Source organism: Mesoplodon mirus, assembly GCF_964341445.2.
Source record: "Mesoplodon mirus genome assembly, chromosome: 3".
NCBI lineage: Eukaryota > Metazoa > Chordata > Mammalia > Artiodactyla > Ziphiidae > Mesoplodon > Mesoplodon mirus.
In genome coordinates, this window is record NC_138978.1 from 138,989,295 (window position 1) to 138,996,110 (window position 6,816).

A 6,816-nucleotide genomic window follows, 5' to 3' on the forward strand; every position below is an offset into this window, starting at 1 on the left:
ATGGTTTTAATGTCTTTTTCTTGCTTTTCTGTGTTTTTTGTAATTGTCAGTTGAACGTAGTGCCTGAGTAAGTAGCTGGCCTGGACGCCTCTTCTGTCAGGCCACTAGCGTGGCAGTTGTGAATCTAGTTAGGATTTGGTTGTTACCGTCGTTGCCTTCTATTTACCACAAACTGCCAGTTCCTCCAGCAGACAGTGGCCCACTGTGGGGCCCAGTGCTGGAGGGCCTTGTCTCAGTGTCCTGCTCCCCTCTCAGCTTTCACCATGCCCTGCACCCCTGTGCCGAGGGAGAGCCTCTCCCACGCTCCGGCCCCTCCCCCAGCAGCAGGCTGCTCCTGCTCGCTCCTCCCCTAAGGCTTGAAGTGGGGCAGTTGTTCTCCTCCTGGTCCAGCTCAGATGCAGGCAGGTTCTGTCCATCCTGGGCTTTGGAGCTGGCGCTTTCTCAGGGCTCCTGCACCACCCTCCATGGTGGCCAGCCTCTGCCTTGTTCTACGAGGGGTCTTGGTGGGGAAGAGTTCCCTGCATCTCTGCAGTGGTGGCAAACATCTGCTTACATCAGTGCAGGATCTTGGGCTGAACAGGCTTCATGCCCTTTCCCCAGTCTTCATGCCCTTTCCCCTTTCCCCAGACTGCTCTTTTGACTGGATGTAAGTCCTGTGGTGGGGAGGGATGGGGTGAGGGGTTAATGCTCCTCCCTTAGGGCACACAGTTTTGCTGCTTCTGACTCCACCCTGGCAGTTGACCTTTGCCCCCTCACTGGCTTCAGGCTTTAGCTTCATATACAACATGGCTCTGGGAAGAGAGTGAGTTTTCATGTCTGCACCACCATCGGGGTCTCTCAGGTCTTCTGCCTTGCGTCCAGCCTTTCCAGGGCTCCCAGTGGAGACCTTTGGAAAAGCCATCATGACTGTGAAGTAAAGGAGTGTCCGGGAATCCCAGGGATTCTGAACTGTCATGCAAGCCCATAATTGCCCTTTAAGAACTTGTTAAAAGTGTAGCTTTTTTCTTCCTACCCACTTTCTTAGCAGCTGCCCTCTTCCCCACTGTGCTCTGCCAAAGGTGAAGTGGTTCATATGTCCTGTCTTTCTTCAGACCATCTTGTCACTCTTTGGAATTCAGTCAGTGATGGGCTGAAGCTGGCTCATACCAGCTCTTAAGGTATGGTTGCACATCTCTTCCCAGTTCCAAGTTCAGCAACATGACACTGGTAGCTTGAAATGGAGTATTTACACCACAGAAATTGGCAAATGCTTCAAATCAGCACCTATCCTCCCCCACTGAGAATCAGTTGTTACACACACACCAGGGCACCGTTGAATCCGTTCACTTGGTTGCCCTGTGACATCAGCTGTCTAGGCTCAGGAAAAGGAACACTGTTGTAGATTATCTTTTTCTTGTTAGCACGGGAGCAGTATTCTCTTGAGTTTTCTACATACTAAGCAGAAATGGAACTCTGTGTTTGTTTTGATAACTACTGAGGCAGAACTGTGTTTTTTCAACATCATTAGCCATTAAAATTCCTTTATGGAAAGAGGATGTGGAAAGCTGATCCAAGTAATGGGCTGCAGTTATATTTTGGGAGAGGAGGGTCTCCAGAGAGATCAGGATGAGCCAAGGGATAAAAAGACAAGGAAAACTTACCGTCCATGAATAAAATAAAATTCCCGAGGGAGTCTGACATCAGCCCTGTATGAGAGTCTTAACAGGAAAAATCAGAAACTTGTCAACGTATAAAATCTTTGGTCATGGAGCCCAAGAGGGAATGATTGATCTCAACCCGAACCGTAAGGCGCGTCCCTAGGGTCTGCACCCCCCCCACACCATGCAGCCCTGTGCAGCAGGGAAAGAAGCGAGGAAGCTGTTGAAATTAATTGCCTTCCCATAATGCCTAATGGGTCCTCGGGCAGGATTTTGTAAATGGGTGAACTTGGGACATCTGCCATGGAGTTAACATGTCTACAGAATGACAAGAAAAGACTAATGGGAGTGCATTTACAGTTTATGCTGTTTATTTTATGTACTGGGTCTGGTCTGACCTCATCTCCATTACAGAACACTGTTTTGCCTGATTATAATTAGGATAATGTTAAATTGGAAATGCCTGCTTTTCAAATTTTCTGCGACAGATTTCTAATCCTTGTCTACTATTCTTCCCCACCCTACCTCAGTCTGCTCAGATTAGGCTCAAGAAGTGCAAATTCATTTTATCATTATCTTAAGCCAAACATTAGGAATTCAAATACACTGTCACAAAAAATGAGCCCCTCCAGCTCAAATTTGAGTAACTTTTGGTCTGTGTGTTATTTGTGCCATGGTCTTTCTCCTTGCATGAAACAGCGAGAGTGACTATGTCCCTGTAAAACTCTTCGGTGGCTTTTCCATAAAATTTCTCATGTAGACATAGCCTCTCTTTCTCCTTCTAACAGATACACAATAAAAGGCATCAGGAACCTAATTTTCTATGAACTGCCAACATATCCCCACTTCTACAGTGAAGTCTGTAACATGCTGCAAGCCGCCACCAGAGGAGAGGAAGCTGCCTGGACCTGCACTGTCCCCTACTCCAAGTACGATGCCCAGAGGCTGTCTGCTGTGGTCGGGGTGGAGCGGGCTGCACAGATGCTGCAGTCCAAGAAGAACGTCCACCTTTTCATTACTGGAGAGAGATGAGAATTGGTTGGACAGGAAATGGTGTTTGGTGTGATATGTCATGCTTGATTCTGTGTCTCTTGGACCTGATTCTGATCACTTACACAAAGAAGGGCTGCAACAAGGAAGGAGCACCAGGCAGGTTCTTAGCAGATACTTCTTTCTTTTCAGACCATATATACCTGAAAAGTTCCGTGTAAACCAGATTTTGGTAAAACCCATCTTTCAGAGGTCAGGGGAGAGCTCATGGAACTCTGAGAAGTTGATAGAAGGAATCTTCTACTTGTGAATTTTTTTGTACGCCATAAATTCTTTTGTTGTGATTTCACCTCTAATTTATTACACTTGGTAAACTCTTTCAGATTTGCCTGTTTCTATTGGACACCTTCTTAAAGTGAGGCATGCATTTCTTTGCTTGTGAGAACTGGTTATGAGAAATTGGAATACTTCTTGCTGTTGAATATCATCTTAGTTTTGGATCGCAAAGGTTTTGCAAAACTGTTATTTTTCCCCAGCCAAACTTTTTTAAACCTTAAATATTCTATTTTAATTCAACCTAGAAGAGCACATTCGTTCACTGATCTTTTTTTAACTCCTAAATGTTTTAATGAAAATATATACTTAAAAATCACATTATATAAAATAACATGAATTTCTACCTTATTTCAAGAAATAATTTTATGAAATTCTTGATGTCACAAATTCATCGTCAACATCACTGTCTTCATTGCTATAGTCATTTTTTAAGTCATATAACATAAAAAGGAAAAGAAGTTACACTTTTAAAAACATTTTTAGGGAGTTCCCTGGCGGTCCAGTGGTTTGGGCTCGGCGCTTTCACTGCCGAGGCCCAGTTTCAGTTCCTGGTCAGGGAACAAAGATCCTGCAAGCTGCACAGCGTGGCCCAAAAAAAAAAAAAAAAAAAAAAAATTGAACTATTCCTCAGACAGAAAAATTACCAATTCAGAACCTGAATCATCTGAAAATAAATTGCCAAGTTGCTGGGCCTGTCACTCCTAAAAATCACTCCTGAATTTAGTATGTATTTCATGTAAACAAGGACATTTTTCTATGTAACCTCAAAACAACCGTCAAATCAGGAAATTGCCACTAATCCTTGGGCCCCATTCAGATTTTGCCAAATGTCCCAATAATAACCTTTATAGCAAAAGGATGCAGTTCAGAGTTACATACTGCTTTGAGTTGTCATATCTCTGTAGTGGCCTTTATTCTGAATGGTACCTCAGCTGTTTCTTGGCTTTCTTGACCTTTTTTTTAATTTTTAAATTAAAAAAAATTTTTAAACATCTTTATTGGAGTATAATTGCTTTACAATGGTGTGTTTCTGCTTTATAACAAAGTGAATCAGCTATACATATACCCCCGTATCTCCTCCCTCTTGCGTCTCCCTCCCACCTTCCCTATCCCACCCGTCTAGGTGGTCACAAAGCACCGAGCTCATCTCCCTGTGCTATGCGGCTGCTTCCCACTAGCTATCTATTTTACACTTGGTAGTGTATTATAAATCCATGGCACTCTCTCACTTCGTCCCAGCTTATCCTTCCCCCTCCCCGTGTCCTCAAGTCCATTCTCTACGCCTCCGTCTACCTAGCCTGCCCCTAGGTTCTTCAGAACCTTTTTTTTTTCCGATTCCATATATATGCATTAGCATACGGTATTTGTTTTTCTCTGACTTACTCCACTCATGTATGACAGTCTCTATGTCCATCCACCTCACTACAAATAATTCAATTTCATTTCTTTTCATGGCTGAGTAATGGACGTTGACACTTTAGAAGATTACAGGCCAGTTACTTTGGATGGTGTTTCCTGTCAGATTAGGTTAGGTTAGGTTTAGTTTATGCATCTTTGGCAGGAGCAGCATAGAAGCAATGCTGCGTCTTCCTCGCTGCATCTCTTCAAGCGGTGCATGATTTCCACCTGTCCCATCATTATGACACTAACTGACCACTTGTTTAAGGTGGTGCTTGCCAGACTTTTCCACTATAGAATCACTCATTCCCCCTTTATTAATTTATATTAATATTACAAGTATGGATTCTTCAGTTTTTATTCAGTGGGTTGTAATTGGTTATTATCGTTATTCCTTTAGATGCTTAAATGGTCTCAGATGTGGCCAGCAGGAACACCTTCAAGCTGGCTCCTGTGTCGTCTTGACACATCCCCCTTTAACTTGGGCATTTCTTTATTTTCTGACACTATAAGACATTCCAAGTTTGTCTTGTACTTTCCCTATTCCAGCCCTGCTTGCTTTAGTGGAAAATTACCTTAAAGCGAAGATTTGAGTGCTAAGTGTACCCAGTACTGTTGTGGAGCCACTGGTCCCAGGCCATCTCAGTGGTCAGAGTTTGGGAATATCTGCATGCGTGTATATGTATACACATACCTATGTGCCCATGACATCTAAATTTATTTCTGTATCCATATATTGAAAACCATGAATTTACACCTTACCTCCAATTTCAGACTAACAACACAGGGTTCCTTTTGTTTTCTCCCTTTCCAAACTTGTAACTCCCTTGTCAGATAGACATGTGGCTCCCATTAGGCTCAGTGGAACAACCCATATTGGTACAGATTTTCTTCCTCTTGGACATGCTTAAAATTGCTCATCAAAAAAAAAAAAAGTGAAATCACTTTTGGGGTACTTTTCCTGCTAGATAGTTAAATAGGCATTTTTATTTGTCTCTCAACATGGAGAGTAGAACTATTCATTCCATATATAGATGGGTTCCTAAAGTTTTGCAAATTTATAGGCTTAAGCCAGCCAAACTCATGGTACAAAGAACATTTTCTTAAATATATATTTTTAAAATGGAGTATAGTTGATGTACAATGTTGCATTAGTTTCAGGTGTACAGCAAAGCAAATCAGTTATACATGTATCCACTCTACAAAGAATTGTCTTATCCATAGAGTGCCCTGTGGTTATTGGCATATTTGTGCTGTGTTTACCATAGAGCCTGTGTATTATGAGAAAAGAAACGAGTTATTTGCCTAGTTCAGAGATATGAGGAAGAAGGGACTCTGATTACCCCCATCTTCTATTTCCATATTCTTTTCCCTGTGAATTGTAGCTAATTCATGGCTTTCATTATCACTATTCACAAGACTCTCAAATCTCCATCTTCTCTGGACCTCCACTCACATGTGAGCCTGGATTTCAAGTCTATGTATAGCCCCAGAAATACATGTTTTTTTTAAGCATCCCTACTGATTTTAATGCTAGCTTGTAGCCAGCTAACTGCTTCTCGCCTACAGAGAACACTGAGGGTTTCAAGTGCGAACCAAGCAGTATTGCTTCTGTTCCTGGCTCAGCACCTGGGAAAGAAGGTAAGCCTCAGCAGTGGCGCTGGCTCCTGAGTTGATTGCAAAGAGTTGACTTTTTGGAGTGGTTTCATCAAAAGCATGCCTTAACGTCAGGTCTCTCACACAAAATAAGGGAGAGAAGAGGGTCTACTGGACCACGGATAACAACACCTGAGCTGGAATTATACACAATCTTGATATTTCTTAGCAAGGCTCATCTTCAGCAAGCAAGTACCTATATAGTGCTGGTAGAAAACAGACAAAGGAATGGTCCCAATCCTGGGAAGAGGTAGAATTTTAAGGGAGGAAGAGGAACTTAACCAGAAAGTAAGAGTTTTAAACTTTTTTTTTCTTCCCATAGTAATAACAACTTAGCACTTTTCTCTTTGAGGGGAAAAAAGCTTTGAGTCATGAATGCTCTCTGCAGCTGGCTGCACCATATGCAGTATTCAAAAGACAAGAACTAGCTAATCATAGAGAACCAGCGGCAGCTTAACAGCCCTCTGCTGGCTTCCAAAGGGCTTATAATTGAGTGCAGATGGTCCCGGCAGGATGGGTATGAATCCCTGCTGACTCCTCACATCCCAGAGGGCCAAGGGGGGCTCATGAAGCCTCCCAGCCCTGATTGTGCCCTCGTGGGAGCCACTGAGGAAGGAGGGGAGGCAGGTGGTGTGAGAGCCTGCTGGCTGCCTCCTGCCCAGCCTTCCCTTGGCTGTGTGGACAGATCTTCAGGCTGCAGAGTGTAGCTTTGATGAGTCTAGGGTCTCAAGATTATAGAAGTCCTGGGGTAAGGGAGCAGGGTTGGGGGTTCTTTATACTCATTGGAAGAGCCTCATCG

The 6,816-nt window shown here is 43.3% G+C and overlaps 1 pseudogene across 1 annotated transcript in view; it reads left to right on the forward strand.

The window, feature by feature from the left end:
• The window catches only part of LOC309799556 (U3 small nucleolar RNA-associated protein 25 homolog), a 29,298-nt pseudogene extending 25,341 nt beyond the window's left edge, over nt 1-3,957 (forward strand). The window contains exon 12 of the transcript in view: nt 2,426-3,957. The product of the transcript in view is annotated as a U3 small nucleolar RNA-associated protein 25 homolog (transcript). The remainder of the gene's footprint in view (nt 1-2,425) is intronic.
• The last annotated feature ends 2,859 nt before the right edge of the window (nt 3,958-6,816 follow it).